Consider the following 20,817-nt stretch of genomic DNA (forward strand, 5'->3'; position numbering starts at 1 on the left):
TAACGTCATAAAGCAAAGATATAAATTGGCACAGGAGAACATGAGCTCATGTTCCAATGATGAAAGACATTTTGTGGCATTGAAGCGCCTATGACACGATTTTTTTTTTTGCGTTTTCTGGTCGATAGCTGTATCTTAAGTTTGAAATAATCGATCTTAGCGCCTAGCAAGTTCTCCTTGACCATTTTTTTGCGCATTGAAAGAACGCGATTTGGCCAAAAATTGTCCACACTTGGCAGTGGCCAAAATGATCATGTTGCATAGCAGCGACATAGAAAACTGCGAAGACATGTAGGCAACTATGGTGGAGAAAGTTGAAATATAGGAGAGGGGTCGAACGTATTGAGTGGCCGGAGCAGCAAATGGTGTTAGCTACAAGAATAGTACACATACACCGGGTATTTCTGGACACTACTTTCCAAAATGAACGCGTTTTGATCGTCGACATCAAGGAGACTTTACTCTTCAAAGTCGTCGGCGTTAAGCCCCGCTCCGGCATCGAAGACGGCTGCTATGAACACATACTACTGGTCAAATCAGAGGAAATTCGCCAATGAGTTCAGCTACAGTAAAGGATGCTGATTAATGGGACTGTTCCCACACCAGACACGATTGTTTGGCATTCTTTTTGGCTAAAATTTCGCAAGCGAAGAATGGTGAACTTCTTATTGTTGTCTATTTCACGCCCTTGAGATGTACTCACGCTCCTTGTCTTTCCTCGTAACAACATTTATCGTATGAAAATCCCACGAATTGTAGTTTCCATAATATTTTAACTGACTTTGTAGTTAAGGTGAAGCCCTTTCCTCAGCTGACCGATATCCTCGCTATCGCTTGAACAACCTAGGTTTCCGAAATTCAACTTTACGATCAATCAGTTCCAATTCCAATAAAATCACTGCAACGAGGAAAAATGTGAAACAAAAATTTTGATGTTTTAGATGGTAGCAGGAATTCAAATGCTGTGTAAAAATCGATGATGATGATGATGATGATGATGATGATAAACTTTATTCACGTGTCAATGTATTTAGCTGACGCTAATTGGGGACATAATGATAAGAAATACGCTATAGATTATATAACGTAAGAGGTACAAATTACGCACGCGGAGCAATTGTTACCATTTATCAGTTCGGTAAGATCCTTACGCCTACTATGGAACTTAAACCTAGAAAGGCAGTTAATTTCAGATGCATGTGCAATTTTCATTTACAACGCTGATATCAGCGAAATGGGTAATCTGGCAATGCTGCACTGAGACTAAAGGAGTTTTCCTTTATTAATATCCCTATTTGAGACAAAATTGAATTAGACGACTGTAAACTCACTCGTTTTCCGTTTGACCATTTCAGCAACGACGATAGCCTCTGCTTTTGCAATCTTGGACGAAAGGAGCAACTTGCAGTAAAACTGCCAGAGGAACTCTCGGCGAAAAATCATCGTGCCTTGTGATACAGCAGATTCTTTGGATACCGCCGTCAAAAGTTATCTTTCGGTTGCTGATGGAGTTATTCTGCAGGAACGAAACTCTAGAGCACTGACAGAGGGGAACCTTCGCTGAAACGAATACAGCTACCCCTTTTTGATACAGATTTTGCAACAGAAAACAAAACACAGACGCAACGAACTAAACATTCAGTAATAGGAATTTTTTTTTTCTGATCTTAACCTGAACATTGCAGGCGAGAAACCGTCTTTGTCAGTCTTCGTCGAAATCTTCGTTTAATGTGCGCGGTCCTCCTTCGTGGGGCTGAACCGTTATTATATATCAAATATTTGTAAGAAGATAAATGTAATGCTAAGATTTCGTAAACTTATCTCTAAAGATACTCTACTAAGATTGTATAAGGCTTTTATTATGCCACATTTTAACTATTGTTCGTCTGTATGGCACTTCTGTGGTGCGCGTAGTACTGAGAAAATAGATACTTTAAACAAGCGAATTCTTAGAGTTATCTTGCAGGATTATAATTCTCCCTATGACTCTCTACTTAGCAAAGGTAACTCCAAATCTCTGTATAAAAGACGCCTTCAGACTTTCTTAATTATATTGTACAAGAGCTTGTTTTTTAACTGCTATCCAGGCTATCTAAGGAATATTTTTAGTTTCCGGGCTGTATCCTATAATCTACGCGGAAATTATAATTTGTCTCTACCGTCTACAAAAACTACTACTTATGGTCTTCACTCCTTTTCATATATGGCTTCAAAACTATGAAACTCTCTTCCGGGCTCTTATAGAACGTCTGACTTTTCTGATTTCAAGCGCAAGATTCTACAGTATGACTCTTTCTCATAGTTAAATTTTAGAATGTTACAATTTTACATTTTACATTTTAAAAGTATTTAGAATTATACTTGTAACTCGAAGATACTAGCTTATCCTTTAGCTACTCCAAATTCGAGATTTCATAAATTCTATGTATGTATGTATGTTTGTATGTATAACCGTACTGTAAGATGTATCACAACGCTCGGTAGAGCTTGACAAAGATAGGTATATATCACTATCGGACATTATTATTCAAGCTTCTCGTTGTTTGTATTTTGACGAGCCCGCAGGGCTCGTTGAATTACAGTACAACTCGTAAAAATACTCAGCGATGCTACACAACAAAACGTTTATAACATACATTTATTTGAAGAGCATTTCAACGCTGACTTATACTCGATTACAAGAGAAGTGAGAGATTTGCGTCAACTAAGGGTTTTCATAGATTTCTACGCCATCACTCGCTAACTCGTCACCAATCTGCAGGACACTTCAATTTTGAGCCAAAATAAGAGCGCTTTAGGGCTCGAAAAACCTGTTTTTTTTAATTTGTCTTCAATCGGAATTGGTTTGTACATATGATTAGCTGAATAAATCCGCCAAAAAAAAAGACTTCTTATCATCGGCACCTTGATCTAGTTTCAGTTCTCTGACACAGAGCTGGTTATAATATTGGTTTAACATAGTCCAGTCTTACATAATTTTGTTTCTTTGATATGATTTTATTCGTACACAATAAATGAAGAGTCTGATTAGAAGCAAGTGAAGGCTATATAAGATACTATGACGAGCTAAAACCTGTGCATTGAACGTTGTTGCGGTCGAGTTCTGTCGATTCCTTCCAGATATCGACATTTACTCCTTACTGAATGAAAAAAATTCTTTTGATTGTTTTGTTTTTCAGAATAAAGATGCTCCGTACTGAATTAAAAAAAATTTATTGTTTTCTTTTTGTTTTGAACGTTGTTGCGGTCGAGTGCTGTCGATTCCTTCCAGCTATCAACGGATATTCCTCACTGAATTTAAAAAAAAAATCTTTTGATTGTTGTCATTTTCAGAATAAAGATGCTCCGTATCTACGAATTGACGTTCGCCAAGAGTGAAATTTTGGTGCAGGGAAGCTGCAGCAGTGTTAATTACACAAAATTATTGTATCTGCAGATGATATCGGTGATGGGATGAATAAACAAAACTCAGATCTACTGCTTTGCCTGTGAATGAATGCCGTTATATAACTTTGGCCAGTTTTTGATTTAAGAAATGGAGAATAAGGTTTATGGTAAACTTGGTGTTAAAACGAATCGTGGTCTCACTGTAGCTGGAACAATATGCACTTTAAGCTGCAGCAAAACTCTCTAAGCGAACCTTCGCTGATATTTCTGAATACTTCCCTATTAATTTACATTAACAGTTCGTGCTTCATTTTTTCCGGTACATCTTACGAAGTTGCTTCATCGCTCATTTACCTAACATCTCTTGAAACTATTATAAAAAAAAATTGCGACAGCAGCAATAAGAAGGAAAAAACAGAACAACAAACAAAGCAAAGAGAGCAAAAATAAAGCACAAATTAAAAAAAGAAAAACAAACAAAAACAGCAAAAAAACAGAAAAACAAAAACGCTTATTAAGCTTTTCGTTGCCACAGTCATCCTTATTTCGTCATTTCTGTCCGTGCACACCCAAAACAACTCTTTACCATCCTGCAAACGTCGGCAAACTTCCCGCGTGATTTACTTCTCGATCATCGAGATGAACACGCGCTTATGTATTACGAATTAGCAGTCATTTTTTACTTTCTGATTCAAATGAATAAAATTGCACGCTCTTCAAAACGTTATTCGATGATTTGCTAAACTTGCACAAAAACTTGGGTTCCGTTTTTGACGACTTGCTGAGACAGTAAACTAAATGTGACTTTAAGGTATCATGGCAGGTGGAGTCGCCCTAAAAGACTGGTAATATATTCTTCTCTCTTCGGAGTGAGAAGCCAGAGAAAAATGTTATCCAATAAAAGAAAGGGATAGTAAAACTTCCTGCCTCTTTGAAATACAGACGAGAACCTGTTTTTTTTTGATATCATTAATCATCGACTGGTTATTGAAAAGTTCCTTAAACCGCTAATCAAATCACCGCCGCTACCACGTAGTGTGGGTTTCAGTGCATGTAATACGATTATCAGTCTAGTAGGGTTTGAGGGTTAGAAGACTGTTCTCAACAAAAAACTGGAACGAATTCAGCAGAGACGTGGGTCAAACTCGTAAGAGAATGGGGCGAAGCCTTTTCACTCAAAGATCAAATGAACGCTGAGTATAAAAGGCTACAGACATGCACGAAACCATAATTATAAATAGTAGTTATCCTGAGATAAAGATTAACCTCAAGTCTGTCAACCTTAACCATTAACAAGAAAGACTAGTCTACTCTTCTAAATCATGAATGGTTTTCGTGAGGGTATTAGATTAAATGCTTTTTCTAATACCTTTGACTCACAATTGATCCTCTCGATGATCATATAATCAGGCATAATGTTGAAAACTTCTAGGAAAGTGAGTTTTCAGTAATAAATATGACACTTAGTGGGCGGCAAGATATCATCCTACTTACCCTTTAACAAAGGTTACATTCATCTCGCTTATTGATGAAACAATGACAATTGTCAAGGTTATCTGTTTTGCCTGGAGTGGCTGCCAGGCGAAGTTTTGGTGGGTAAAACCTCAGTAAAACATAAAGTTGTGCTGAAAAAATAGCTTGTAATGCCCATTTTGTATTCAAATGACCACGGCAAGACTAAAAGAAGATATATGTCTTTGAGCTGGTTCAAGGTATCCTGTTCACAAACACCACAACGCATGCTTTGTGGTACAACCATGTAACCCTAGAGAACGAACTTGAACTTTTTTGTCGCTATTAACAGCCCTCTTCTTTGAGTTTTAATTATTTTGTATTAATGTATGCCTGGTTTGATAAATGACCCCCGCCTATGCGTACCTCTTGTTTTTTAATTTGGTCTAAAAGCTAGTTTTAAAGATAGCCGATCCTTCATTGTCATTTCTTACTCAGCTTCATCGGTTGAAAAAGGTAAGGGAGCATTATCTTTATTATATTTGACTCGATGAAAAATTATGCTAGATGCTTGGCTTTACTCTAAATGGGCTTAAGTTTAAATCTGCGCTTCCCTTTTTTTTTCTTGTGATTCTCGAGTTGATCCGTTCCCTTAAAATGCCATGACACAGATTTAATTACAGCATGAAAGGTTATAGTAGTCATTTGGCTTCTTAAAAGTTCGCATCTGTAGCTTTCTTTAAACTTTTTACTTACTCATATATCCAATCCTTTAATCTGCCACAGGCTGAACAAATTTATTAGAAGTATTCTTTTCTTGTGAGCCATGAAATGGTCATTATTTTGGAATACAAATTCTTAAATATGATGGAACACTAATTTGCATTTTTCTAGAAAATAAAGTAATATAATAGGCTTAACACTGTTCGAAAACGCACCCCTAAAATGTTAAGAGTGAAAGCGATTTAATCATCCACTTGAAATAAGATAGCATCAGGAACATCGAAGGCTTTTTCGATTTTAACGTGTTTTCCTGTCGCACGAGCTGCATTAGCCAATCGTGAAATCAGGCTACTTTGTTTCAATTGAGAGAATTTATGGGCACTTCAGCTTTAAATCTACGTATATAATGGTTCTTTGGCGTATTAATTTAGGTTGGAAAAAATAAATTGTTTCGCATAGTCTCACATGCTTGAATCTATTTCTTTTCCGTTTTGGGTCTTCAAATGAAGGACTGAAAGTTACAATATTTCAATCACTCTCTCTTGAAGAACGATAGTACGTATTTGAAACAGTTCTAATGTCAGCGTTAGGGCTTTTTAAAATGAGAGACGTGCAATCTAGCGATGGAGAGATGTAAGGCAAACTCGAACTGTAGAAACTGGTTCGGTGGCAAAACCCTGATCATTGCCAAAACTTCAGAAGTGTTAAATAATTTATCTCGTTAGTATTCAACAGCTATTCGTCTGATGCTTCCTCGATAGCATTACAGTTTATGGTTAACCAAGACTTATTAACCCTTCACGGTTTAAACAAAATTATCTCTCTATTAACAATACAAAGACTCAGGACATGATTCTTGGTTCTTCGACATATGAATATGAGATCCAAATTAATGGCATCAAAGTAGATGTTGAACCCACTTTGAAAATCTTGGGCGTCACCTTGGATAAACGGCTTACCTTTAAGGAGCATATCACTGAACAGCTTAAAGAAGTTTATGCAAAGAATGCTGCCTTCAAAAGAATTTCCCGATTCATATCGGTGAACACTATGATTTTATTATGTAAAGCATTCATTGTCCCACATTTAGAATATTGTAGCATATTATTTATTAGTCTTTGCAAAGTGCAGGCCAATAGACTTGAAGTCGCTAACTATTACATTTTAAGAACGTTATTTAAAGTTAAGAGTAACAGTTATGAAAGTCTTTTAGAATTAGTTAAATCAAGTACTTTAAGACGGCGTAGGTATTATCAGACATTGATCTCGATATATAAATGCCTTAATTCTATTGGTCCTAGTTATATTACTGACTTTTTAAATTCAAAACATATAGGCTATAATCTTAGGAGTCAAGGCAGCAATCTGGCTCAACCTCATTTTAATTCTGAGTGGCTGCATAAATCTTTCTCTTTCATTGCCAGTAAGCTATGGAATAAGTTACCTATGGAAGTTAGGAAAAGTGAAAACATCAAGGCTTTTAAAACAGCTTTGAAGAAGTTCTACTTAGAATTGCTTTTTTAAGAGGCATGTTTGATAACAGAGCTACCGATATTTAATTGAACATTATAATAGTCATAGTAGTTGGGGATTTCTTCAGTATTAGATATTTCACATATAAATTGGGTTAGAAGGGACGGTTAATTAATGATGAATTATGCATTATAGTAGTTATAGTAGCTGGGAATTTCTTACTGCAGATTATTTGATTGGAAGGGACGATCATAAATCATAACTTGTAAAAGATTACGATTTTCATACTTTTTATCATATGCTATAACATCTTTTCTAGTAATTAGCACGTGCACGTTCTTACGAGCTTTGTTGTAAGCTCTTTTGTGTTCAACGTGAATAAATAAACTTACTTACTTACTTACTTACTTACTTACTTTGACATGGACTTTGCTTTTCTGGACTAAGACTACAGGTTGTAACCAATGCCTCATCTTTCACGTTTGGAATAATCGTTTCTTTTGAAACTCTCCATCCTGATACTAATTATCATGTTTTGAACTTATATGCCTTACTAAACCATTTGATTTACCTTTGCATTCAGAAGTCCCCTTACGTTATTTCTCTTGATGAATTTTTTTAAAAAGTGTACGAGCATATTACTCGCTAATGTCGATATATTTGTTTCTTTTTACTTTCAGATTTTGAGCGATTACAGTATGGAAACTCTTTGGGTTTTGACCATCGCACTTTTCACCCTGTCGTTAGGTAAAACAATAGCAATTGTGCAAAGTTTCTGTGTTTACTGTTTTCCGGTATCGTAGAACTTTTTTCTAATATTTCATGCCCTTTATTTCCCTTTACAGAGATATCCTCGGCGAAAGGTTTGTATGTGTTGCACTGTCCAATTGTTCTTTTTTAGCGTGTCGTTTGGTTGAATAGAGTCAGTTTTAGAAGAAGTCCCTGGTGCTAATTGCGAAAAACGTTTAGAGCCAAATTCAGTAAGCTGGCCCGTCTTTATGCAGAGATCGTACACAAGGGGTTAAAAAAAAATAGAAATGAATAAAAGTCATAGACATTGCTCATCTGAACTGCTTTCCATTTTTCACGCTGACGTTTCATTTCACACGGAGCTGCGCTCGACAGTCTGCGAATTGTTCCTCTTGATACATATCTTCGAGAATAAAACAAAGTTTGATTGGCCGTGCCACCGTTTAATTTTATTCGTGACCGATTGAAGCACGTGTCATTTTATTGCGCGCGTGCGCTCACCTTCTCATTTATTTATTTGAGGTCAAATTTACTAGATGAACACTTCAGGAATATTTTTCAAGGAAAGAAAGCAAAATTTTAAGTTGAAATATTTTCCTATTTGTTTGCTTACAAACTTACTATATTGATAGTCACTGTGAATCTTTTTGAAAGATACAATCAGGTTGGGATCAATGTAGAAAATTGAGAACGTTGTCGTTATGTACAGGTGGCTGTCGTGATGAGAAAATGGATATTGCGATTATGGGTGACAGATCAAGAAGCATGAACAAGTGGCAACGAGCATCTCTGATAAAGCTGGTCTTCAATTTGATAGACAAGGAAGGCGTTTCCTTTTCAGGAAACCATTTTGCTATCGGCACATTTGGACCAGGCGCCACCATCCATATTAACTTTAAAGACAAATTTTACTACAATAATAAGAATTTAAAAAAAAGCATCCAGAAAAAGTTCAGCTACGAGCCTAAGTATTTGGGGACGCGAACAGATCTTGCCATGGATCGTGCCATGGATCAATGGGTTGTTCACCCCACAAGGAGGAGACAGGCCCAATGTTAAGAACATTTTGTTCATCTTTACCGATGGGAAACCTTTTATAGCGAGGAATGACGAAAAGCCTTTGATTCCGTTCTGGAAATCCAGATTAGCATTGGAGGTAATGTAGCTGATTCCCAAAAAAACTGCTATTAACTTTCTCAAGTGCATTCTCTTGTTAGCAAGTGTATTTCTCTATGTTTGCAAAATTACGCTTCGAACCAAGTTCATGTCAACTCAGTGCTAATCTGCAATATGATATTTGTGACTGGTGACAAAAAAGGGTAATGGCTGAAACTGGGAAAAAGTCCGTTTATTGTGTAACACCGCCTAGGACCGTCCTTGGCCCAAAGTGTCTATTTGGAAAATTAGAAAATTGCAATATGATATTTGTGACTGGAGACAAAAAAAGTAATGGCTGAAACTGGGAAAAAGTCCGTTCATTGTGTAACACCGCCGCCTAGGACCGTCCTGGGCCCAAAGTGTATTCGTATAACAATCCAATGGATTCAAAATCGTAAGAGAGGACTTGTGTTTTTAATGAAACGAAGGAAGCGGCAAGTAACCAACGTTGAAGAAGCAGTAATCCGGGGGAAATGACATGCCAGTGGCACTATGATGAGAAAGCAGCCCAAGTCTATACGGCTGTCCTTCCTGCATGTAGACCCCACCTGAAACATTTTATAAACTAAGGGGGAGACCCCCCTTGATAAAAGGTCAAAAAGGTCCTTGCGACGTCATCCAATATTAATATCGGTTACTATTAAGATGTCATTATCGTCATTAAATTTACCACTTGTATGTGATGGAGAAATATCATCCTTTTAAATTTTTTGTCGCTAGAATATACAAAGCTCACTTTAAACTTACATAAATTTCTACTTCGAATCTATTTTACCTTTTTTATTTAGAGGAAAAACGTGAAGATAATTGTGATAGGAGTCGGTCAAAACTTATGGAATGAAAAAGAAAAGATGCGAATGATTGCTGGAAAATAGGGAACAGTCCTTCTGTACCGCGATTTTACTAAATTCTCCCAAAGTTTGGACGAAATCTTTGAAGCAATGTGTGGTAAGGATCTCCTCTCGAAGTCATCTGGTTTTATTCTCAGGGTCTGAATATGCATGTAAGGAGAATTTCCTCGTGTTTGAAGATAGGAAGTTTTGAATGTTGCTATGGTGCCTTACGTCGAAAATAAGGGCTTGAACAAGTTAGAAACCATTTGAATAGATAAAACTGTTTCCCTGTTGTTTTACAAAGAATCGAAGGTCTATCTCGCTAATTATTTAGACCATAAATGCACTCCTAAACTCTAAGAAGATCATTTCTTGTGGCTATGCAAGCTTGAGTCAAGGTTTACTCAAGGGACTGAGAACTAAGGAAAAACATTATCATGCTATGTACTGACTTCATTGAGATAGAATCCTTTCTGAGAAAAGGCACAAGCTTTGAAATAGCATACTTGTCCCAGTTCTAACTTAATCACTTTCCCTCCAGCCGATAATAAGAATTATTTTCATATAGTGTCATTCCTTTGTCCTATAATTTTCTTATTTTAAGCTGTTGATGGTAATTAAGCTGAGTAGATGAAGGCAAGGTTCAGTATGGTGGATTGAGAAAGAATAAAAAGACTAACAGGACCTGTATCAGCACTCATTATAAGACATGGAGTTGTTGCTTGTTTATCCATAATCGTATTAAAATAACCTTTGTCTAATCTCCTATTGCTTGTTATCGAAAGTAATCTCTCGCACAATCAAATTGGTTTGTTAAAATGCAACTAAAATCATGCGCCCATCCTTTACATGCTGTCACTTGAGTAAACAAGAGTAGGTGAAGTTATAATTTTGTTTTGTAGCGATTGATGGTGGTTACACTGATTGGTCTGAGTCTAAGTGCAGTGTGACATGTGGAGGAGGAGTGAAGACACTGACAAGAACCTGCACCAGTCCGCCGCCATCTAAAGGTGGAAAGGACTGCAATGTACTTGGGCCAGCTGAAAAGAAAGTTTCTTGTAACGAACAAAAATGCCGTAAGTAGTTTAACCGCTACTTTTTGTATGCCGAGTATTATAGGAGGAAAATTTCTCCACTACAATGTTCATAATGAGATAGAATGAATATATGAAGTTCATATATTTTGAACTGCGGTATTAGATACGTATGATGCACGATCCTCGCAGTAGATAGCGCTATTTATACAATAGCAAAAGTCAGACCTGAAAAAAATCAGGCCTGTACGGGACTCGAACCACTGACCTCTGCGATACTAGTGCAGCGCTCTACCAATTGATTGATTCTACCAATTCAATTGGTAGAGCGCTGCACTAGTATTGCAGAGGTCAGTGGTTCGAGTCCCGTACAGGCCTGATTTTTTTCAGGTCTGACTTTCGCTATTGCATAAATAGCGCTATCTACTGCGAGGATCCTGCATCATACGTAATGTACATAATCACAGTTACGTTTAAAAAACCTGGCATCTCCGCTCTGCATCGATATTCCAAACTCGTCATAACATGGAATGGTTATCTTCCAATGGATGAGTGATATAGTTCCCGAATTACCAATCGGCTGAGTTCAAATTTTAATGAGAGCAATATTAATACACTGAACCGGGACGAATAAAACATTCATAACAAACACGTACAAACAAAAAACACACGAGCAGCATAATAGGGCAAGAGAAACGAGTCATCACGGTCTCACCTTCTCCTCAGTTTGCTTCTTTTTTAACCAATTGACAAAAGCTTCCGTTCAAGTTTTCTTTGCTTGGATCTATTCTTATATGTCGTGAGGTTAGTAGCGATTCGCTAAAATGCAAGTAAGTTTCTGTACCTATACTTTACCAACATAGGCACTTTCCTGTGCCTGTAATTGAAATAAGCAAGCGTAAAGGCAGTATTATTTTTGTCCTGTAGCGATTGATGGTGGATACAGTGAATGGTCTGAGTCTGAGTGCAGTGTGACATGTGGAGAAGGGAAAAAAATGCTGACAAGAACCTGCACCAATCCTCCGCCATCCTATGGTGGAAAGGACTGCAGTGGGTTAGGGCCAGCTGAAAAGACTGTTCTGTGTAACGAAGGAGATTGCCGTAAGTATTTTTACTGTTAACTTGAGGGTCCTATGGTTAATGTAACTTTAGCAAAGGAACCCATCTGAACTTGCAGCTTTTGTCTTGTTGTGTCAATGTAGCGATTGATGGTGGATACACAGATTGGTCTGAGTCTAAGTGCAGTGCTACATGTGGAGGAGGGACAAAAACACTAAGAAGAACCTGCACCAATCCCCCGCCATCTAACGGTGGAAAGGATTGCAGTGAGCTGGGGCCAGCTGAAAGGAGAGTTTCATGCAATGAAGTAGAGTGCCGTAAGTCTTTTGATTGCTGCTTTACGTGTGTTGTATTACATAGGAGAAATATTTTTTAACTACATGGCCACACTCACCTTAAGTAAAACCACCATCTTCGCTCTGCATCGACATATGAAACCCCTGATACCATACAAAAATTTTTGTCAGATTGTCTGTGTTTGATATATTTTCCATCTAATAAGTAAGTTTCTAATAAGTAAGTTTCCAATAAGTAAAAGATAAAGTTTCCGAAATAAAACTCGGTTGATCATAATTTCGACTTTGTTGTGAACAATATAAATATACTTTAAAGAAAGCATGAGAAAGACTATATTCAACAAAGAAAAGAAACAAGTTATCATTACAGTTTTTTTCTTTTGCTTGGAAGCAATCTAAACTTACCCAAGGTTAATATCGATTTGTTAAAAGACAAGTTAATTGTCTTGCTTACACTTTAAAAGCTATCACTTAAATAGGCAAGCATAAGCGCAGTGTATCATTTGTGTCGTATAGCGATTGATGGTGGTTACACTGAGTGGTCTGAGTCTGAGTGCAGTGTTCCATGTGGAGGAGGAACACAACTACTTACAAGAACCTGCACCAATCCTCCGCCAGCTTACGGTGGAAAAGACTGCAGTGAGCTGGGCCCAGATAAAAAGAAAGTTTCATGTAATGAAGGAAAATGCCGTAAGTATTCTTACCGTCACTTTGAGTGTACTATGGTTAGAGAAGTTTAATTAGATCGAAAAGTGTTCCTGTGTACATATTCACATCTTATAACTTTAGCAAAGAAGCAAAAATTAAATTTTAACTTTCGTTTTTGTGTGTGTAGCGATTGATGGTGGTTACTCTCAGTGGTCTGAGTCTGAGTGTAGTGTGACATGTGGAGGAGGAACAAAAATACTTACAAGAACCTGCACCAATCCTCCGCCAGCTTACGGTGGAAAAGACTGCAGTGAACTGGGCCCAGTTAGAAAGACAGTTTCATGTAACAAAGCAGACTGCCGTAAGTATTTTTACCGTCACTTTGAGTTTACTATGGTTAGAGAAGTTTAATTACATCTAAATATGTTTCTATATATAAGTTTCATATGCGATAACTTGGGAGGAGTACGACCAAACTTCGTGTAGCGATTGATGGTGGTTACACTGTGTGGTCTGAGTCGGTGTAGTGTAACATGTGGATAGGGGACAAAAATACTTACGAGCCTGTGATCACAACGGTGAAAAACATTTTTGTTCGTTACTGAAATATACTTTATCTGGTCCAGTTAAGACTAAACTGCATGGAAAAATGGAAATTCTTTCGAGGTTTTCGCCGGTGGAAGAGTTTTGCTACCTGTCTGTGATGTCCTCTGAATGAAACTCACTGAAAAACAAAAGTCACTGTAAATCTTCTTCAAACATGACATCAGCCAAAGCCTAAAGGGTGAAAACTGAAAACATTTTCGTTATCCGTAGGTGGTTGTCCTCTTGCAAACATAGTTTCAGATATCGCCATTTTGGGGGACAGATCACGAAGTATGAACAAGGAATTTCGAAAAGTTGTGATTAAGCTGATTACTGACTTGGTGGACAAGACAGGTGTTTCTTCTTCAGGAAATCATTTTGCTATCGGCACATTTGGACCAAGTGCCACCATCCATAACAACTTTAAAAACCATGTTTACCACAATGGTGAAAAGTTGAAAGACCACATCCAGAGGAAGTTAAGCTATATACCTGCGAAGTGGGGAACGCGCATAGATCTTGCCTTGGACCGTGCCGTGAAAGATTTGTTCTCCCCACGTGGAGGAGACAGGCCTGAAGCTAGGAATATGATGTTTATCTTTACTGATGGAAAAAATTTTATAGAAAAGAATGATAAACGGCCTCTTATTCCCTTTACGCAGTCATTACAAGCGCTGAAGGTAATGTAGCTGATCCTCGACAAATTGACATATTCTTTAGCAGATTCTTGTAGTTCAAGACCGGCAAGTCAGAAGATCTTACGCCCACTGTGCTCAACGTTTAGCGATATCAATTTTGGGTCTCAATATGAGAAAAAGTCAGTCAAGTATTGGTTCCAGAAAGGTTTCTCTCTCTTTTAACTTGGCAAACTGATGAAGAAGCGTTGAGAAATCAGTAATGATAATTTATAAATTCAAATGAAGAGATAGTTATTCCCAGGGCCTCGTTTAAACCAGCTGCCCTGTCTAAATATTCATAATAAATAAATAAAAGCTTATTTTCTGAATTTGGGGTAACGTCACACAGCCGTCGATCCCAGGAGTTATTTTCCTAGAGAAAACCCTAACCTTAAAATGTGGACGTATTTACAAGACGGAGGGCGTTTGCAAGGTCGTAAGAGACCCTTGAGAAAACGAGCCAAACTTCTTACGGTAATTATAAATGAATATGAAAATGATCTTCGCATTAATAAACACTACTTAAGAAGTAGTGAAAATAGAGTCTGAAAACACTTAGCCTTGTACGGGAGTTGGACTCATGACCTCTGCGATGCCGAGTGCACTGCTCTATCAACTAACCAATTGAACTCACAAGCCCCAGCTCATATACATGATTTTCTCATATTCACAGTCATTTATTTGTCACTTGAAAGGTTCATTACGAACTAACAAAATAATTAGCTCCGATTTGGCTTGTAAGCTCAGTTGGTAGAGCTCTGCATATTTTCATATATTCACAATCGGTAATTTTAGAGATATAAACTTCTTCATCAAATTTGACAAAGAGTTGTCGCAAGTGACTTTTATACACTTTGGTCAGAAGATACGAATGCCCAAAGGTGCAATAATATGAGACTTGGTTGTTTCCACGAACGCCAACTAAAATGTGGTTATTGTAATGAAATCTTTTACTGTCATTGCTGTATTTTTTTAAACAGGTGAAAAACGTCAGCATAGTTGTTGTAGGAGTTGGTAAAGAGATAAATAAAGCAAAAACGCAGTTCCTAGCAATTGCTAGCAAAAATGGGAAGGTCTTTCTGTACGATAATTTGCAAAAACTATCTAATGGTTTGGATGAAATCCTCGAAGCCGCTTGTGGTAAGCATCCCTTATACCGGTTTATCTCCTTATCATCTGGTTTTGTTCTCCGTGTGTCTTAAAAAGGTGATTGCAATTTGAAAGGACAAAATAGAACGTAGGCCCACTTTCTCTTGACCAATGCGAACACGCTAATATAGTTGTATTTCACCAGCGTGGACACTTTGGTGATCCTTATAGCAACGTAGATTCGCGCACGAATAGCAAAATCAAGGCTTTGAGTCTAGTTTGATATAATTTTCTCTCTCTGAGAGTTTTTATTAGTAACGTGGAAATGCTTTTTGAATAGTAGCACTAACAGTGCTGATTAAGGATGACCAGATGTGTTTTGCTTGTTTTGTAGAATAAAGATGCTTCGTATTTAGAATGTGACGTCCACCAAGAGGGAAATAACAATGCAGGGAAGCTTTAAATTAAATGTTAATTTGACAAAATTAATGTATTTGCAGATGATATTAGTGATGGGTTAGATGAATAAAACACCAATCCAGTTATATTGTCTTCGTTTTATTACCACGGAACAACTTCAGTCAGCTATTTGAGAAAAACGGTGCTGAAGTAAACTTTTCTCAACTTCGCTTTCAAAAATGGGCACTAAGCTGAAACAAAGTTCCCTCAACTTGCTTGTGTTGATATTCCCAACCGATGTCAAAGGTTTTCAAACTCCGCACATATCCCGTAAATCAAAGAGCGCTTAGATTCCTCCACTGATGATAAGTTTTATGAATTTTATGAATTTTCTTGTCCAGCCGAAGTTTTCAGCGAGATTTCTTCCACTTAATCACCTTCTAAAAACCCTACACTAAATAAAACTCATTTCTATTCCTAGTTCTTTCTGTTGTGAGTCTAACGGAACGAAAAACACACTCACTTTTTACCGTTTATATGTTGCAAAATCACAATTTTGGGTCGTCAGGCAGTCCGCCCAGTAGTTTTTCTTTGAACCATCATCAATGATGAAGTAATGGAGACAAACTAACTCCCGAGTTAGGATTTCGAGTTAGGATTTCAAGTTGGATTTTCGAGTTAGGATTTCGAGTTGGGATTTCGAGTTGGATTTTCGAGTAAGGATGTAGAGTCGGTTTTTTCGAGATGCTTACTAGTAATCCAGCTGCGACGAATCGGCTAGTCCAATGCAGTCAACAAAAGAATTCGTGTAGGGTTGGGGTTGGTGTTTTACCTTTTTATTCTGCGACGTCACTATGTAAAGCATACATGAAGTAAGAGGCAAGACATTGTGTCTTCCTCGAACTCATTTCCCTTCGCCACTAACATGCTCCTCATTTCAAAAATGGCAAGATTGGGAAAGCTTTGATACCAAAAGATAAACGAAACGAAAAAAATTACGATAACCGGGTGTAAATCGAAGGTAAGATCTAGAATATGATTTCTCTTGTCATATCTATTCTGGTGGTACAAATTTAGAATTCCGCGTTAAGAATTGGACAACAACAGGCAAATATATAAATCCTGTAATCCCACCATATTTTGAAGACCGAAAAATGGCACGAATGCTGCTTTACAATGCTTTCCTAGTTCCCCAACCCCCAGTAACTGTTTTGTTTTCTGCAAAAAGGCTTCATAAAAGGGGAGGCCCTTAGACTTCTCAGAACAAACTCCTCTCAAACGATATTCCAGGAGAATATTGCAAATTTCAAAGCGTATTTACTTGAAAGGCTACCCAGAGGACCTCATTACCACAACCCTCTCAGAGGTGAATTTCAAAAACAGGAAATTAGCTCTTCAACAGAAACCGAAGCCGAACCAACGAATCTTGCCTTTTGTTACACAATACCAACCATCAGTGCCAAACCTAAAGCAAATTCTCATGAAAAACTGGCATTTAATAGAAACACAACCACTACTGAGCGAACTATACAAAAATCCGCCGCTAGTATCTTACAAAAGAGGGAGGTCGCTCAAAGACATACTCGTGAGGGCCAAACTTTGAATAGGCTATTCTAAACACGCGCTGGGAGTCGTGTAGGCCTGTCAACCCCATTTAACACAAAAAATCCCGCCAAAAAATCCTAATTCGAAAATCCAACTCGATATTCCAACTCGAAATCTAACTCGAAATTCAACTCGAAATCCTAACTCGGTAAATAGGCAACCCGTGATTAATGTGTTCTTTGATAAAATCAGAATAATTTCTAATTTGAATCTTCTTCGTTTTGGTAGGAACCCTTTATTCATTCGAGGGAGATAAGCACAATTTAGCGATTAAGCATCATTTAGCGGTTAGCACAATTTACGAATAATAACATTTTTACAATAATTCTCGCTCCGGTGATTATAGAGACGAGCGCGCTCTGATCGGTCGAGAATCGTGTAAGGAATCGCCATAATTACCTCGCAGGGGTGATTTTAACTGATTCGCTAAATTTCAAAATGGGTGCCTCACATTTTGTCCTTGTTATACAGGAATTGATAAACGCGATAGAAGGTACAATTCTTTGGAGCGCAAAAGATGCTACTAAACTTGGAGTAACATTTTTAAAAAGAAAGATATAAAGTTTTTGCCGGTTAACTTGAATAAACCTGTTAAATCCTAGTGGTAAGTGGCTGCTCATCTCGATACGAGCGACCAAAGCAATTTATTTTCAGAAATACTGAAAAAAGTTTCAGGCTTAGGTTTAGTGAATATTCACTTCGCCTTCAGTGAATGACTGTTAAACTGAACATGTTAAAAATGCTTGCAAAAAAAACAAAAAAAACACCGACACACTTAACTGACCTTTGAGTTTGGTAGGCCCTCCGAAGCTCATCTTAATCATCTTACAGAGCTGAGCGATGTGTCGTAATTCGGAGAACAGTTATCGGAGAAAATGACTCAAAATTGATCCATAGACTAGCAGCCGCCTGTTTTTGTTTATCAGACATTCAAAGATATATTAAGTAACAGTCATTGCGTCAGTCGCCTTGAGCTTTAATAAATTCAGATGGTATTTTGGGCTTGGAAAGCAAAAGTTGCGCCCCCGCGCCTAAACCTATATGGAGAGTAGCCAGAGGATTCTAGATCAACGGCACTAATAACCCTTGTGAGAAAAGAGCAAAAATGTGCATATGTTATAGGGCGGGTAGAACCAGCTGATCGAACTGAAAATAAAGACATGTCCTGCGGTACCTGGGTAATATGTAAGCGATTGGACAGCGCGGCTACGGGGCACAACAAACTGCCTGGTATGCGCAGCAATGGTAAGGAAAAAATGCGTTCCTGAAACGGAATAGTTTTGGAGGCGCGAACGATGCGTGGAAACTGACGAACATCTGACCGTAAACTGACCTTAGTCGAGGCCGCACGATCAACAACTAAATTTGACTTTCGTAAGAATGTCGAAAAAGCCGTTTAGAAAAGCGTCCACATGGCGACGTGCAAAGGATTTGAAAAATCAAAAAGGGGGACAAGGCGTAATAACAAACGCGGAGTAATTGGCGCCTTGCGCTTGACTGCCGTGCTTAAGTAGTGTTTAGCTCCGTCTAACAACAATTTATAACGATGATCAGCATCCCAAGCCAATTGATGACCTAGAGGTTTATGCAATGTGTTTGATACTAATCAAATGATTCAAAATAGTGCCATCAGCGCGGCCGAGTGATACCAAATATGCTATGTAACGCGTAACTAATTTAACAGTCACTGGGAAAGGAGCAAATGACACCTTGTCGCAAATCACAATATAACTCTGTGTATGCGAGTTCAAGTTCCTTTGGGTAGAATCGGCGTATGTAGCATCCATCGAGGCACGGCCAAGTGAATCCAAGGCCAGAAGATCAAGTGCCGATTGAGCTGAACGTCGACGATCTGAGGAAAAGTCCTGAGGCTAATCGATGGTGCTTTTCTTAGCCGAACTTTCTTGTCTTGATGCGCACGTGGTGGCTGATGAAATTTGATTCGGTGCTTGTGCGAAGTAATCTAAAATAATATTTAGGAAAACGTAAAGTAGAGTTTTAATGTAACATTGGTGAATGAAGTATCTTAAATCCAGTTTTAAAAGGCTTTTTCATATTCTGGAAAATTAACTTACTCGAAACCATTAATGTCCATGACAGAGTTATATTTTTGTGTTTGTTTTACGTCACCTTACCAGAACAAGCTTTTGCTTTGATTTCTTCGATCTTTTCTTTAAGTTTGTGCCTGTTGCCGTCCACCAAACAAGTGCAAGATTTCGAATCTTATACCTGCCTCTACCACAGCAACAGAAAAGATGTACACAAAACGCAAGGAAATTATATTTGTGGGTGATTTAATACTCCTTAAAACCAAAATGGCTTAAATAAAGAACTCACAAATTTTGCAAGACAATTCTGCTTAACTAATAACAACAAGCGACAAGAACAACAAATCATTCTAAAACGCTACTGGACGTCACTCTTGCTTCACATCCCGAGACACTTGCCAAAAGTGGCACCTTACAACTTGGCATAAGCGATCACGATTTAATCTTCATTATCAGAAAACAAAAACTACCAAAACCTAAAGCAAGAACGATAGAATTTCGTTCACTCAAGAACCTGAACTTAGAGGCCTTTCTCTCTGATTTACATAAAGTCCCGTGGGACAGCTCATACATCTACGATAACATCGATGATATCTGGTCTCACTGGTCGTCTCTTTAGAAGCAAGTTGTCGACATCCATGCTCCACTAAAATCTGTACGAATAAGAGGTAACCAACTTCCATGGATTAACCCCAACATTCAGAAGCAAATCCGGGTACACAATCGCCTTTATAAGAAATATCGTCTCTTTCCCACAGATGAAAATTGGTGCAATTATACAATTCAACGTAATGTGGTGACTAACTTGAAAAGATAATCCCTAAAACAATTCTGCAACGACGCAGCATCATCAACAACAACATCCAATGCTCGATTCTGGAGGTTGATGAAGCCTTTAATACCAAATAAGAGCAGATCTGACATGAACGATAACCTTAATATTTACCTAATTGAAAACGGCGAGGTTGTACCAGGTCCCAGTGTTGTTTCCAACAAGTTCTTTGCTCAACCAAGATTTGACAAACAAGTCTTACAGTTATCAGTAGAGGATTTCTCTGATCATCCTAGTATTACCGCCATCAAAAACAAACACTATGATTTAGAATTCGACTTCCAAGAGATAAACGCTGAGATCATTGGTGGCCATATTACAAAGCTCGACATAAAGAAAGCAACAGGCCCGGACGGCTTCTCACCCAAACTACAAAAATTATCAGCACCTGTATTAGCTACTCCCTTGGCAACTTTATACAACTACTGCATCAACTCAAGCTCTATTCTCAGCGCCTGGAAATTAAGTAATGCCACGCCGATCTACAAAAAGGAAGAGTCAACCAACGAAAAGAATTACTGACCAGTAAGCGTTCTGTCCGGTATATCGAAATTATTTGAAAAAGTAATCTATGATCAACTTTCGGCTATCTTTACCCTATCTTCTCTCAGAACATATCCGGTTTCATTAAGGGTCACTCTTGCGCTACTGCTCTGATTAAATTTACAGACGACTGGAGAACTGAACTCGACGAAAGAAACGATGCAGCTGCAGTAGGAATTGATTGATCAAAAGCATTTGACAGCGTCTGTCACAACCTTCTCACCGC

At 38.0% G+C, this 20,817-nt stretch overlaps 2 pseudogenes across 1 annotated transcript; both read left to right on the forward strand.

The window, feature by feature from the left end:
• The first annotated feature begins 5,314 nt into the window (after window positions 1–5,314).
• LOC111327202 (coadhesin-like) lies at window positions 5,315–15,709 on the forward strand (annotated as a pseudogene). Its single transcript, XR_015993508.1, has 12 exons — window positions 5,315–5,355; window positions 7,716–7,782; window positions 7,881–7,898; window positions 8,495–8,941; window positions 9,732–9,891; window positions 10,679–10,852; window positions 12,013–12,186; window positions 12,682–12,855; window positions 13,001–13,174; window positions 13,630–14,078; window positions 15,056–15,215; window positions 15,559–15,709. The product of XR_015993508.1 is annotated as a coadhesin-like (transcript).
• Window positions 15,710–19,423: 3,714 nt separating this feature from the next.
• On the forward strand, window positions 19,424–20,580 carry LOC148720241 (uncharacterized; annotated as a pseudogene).
• The last annotated feature ends 237 nt before the right edge of the window (window positions 20,581–20,817 follow it).

The sequence above is a fragment of the Stylophora pistillata genome, chromosome 11 (genome assembly GCF_964205215.1).
Source record: "Stylophora pistillata chromosome 11, jaStyPist1.2, whole genome shotgun sequence".
Taxonomy (NCBI): Eukaryota; Metazoa; Cnidaria; class Anthozoa; order Scleractinia; family Pocilloporidae; genus Stylophora; species Stylophora pistillata.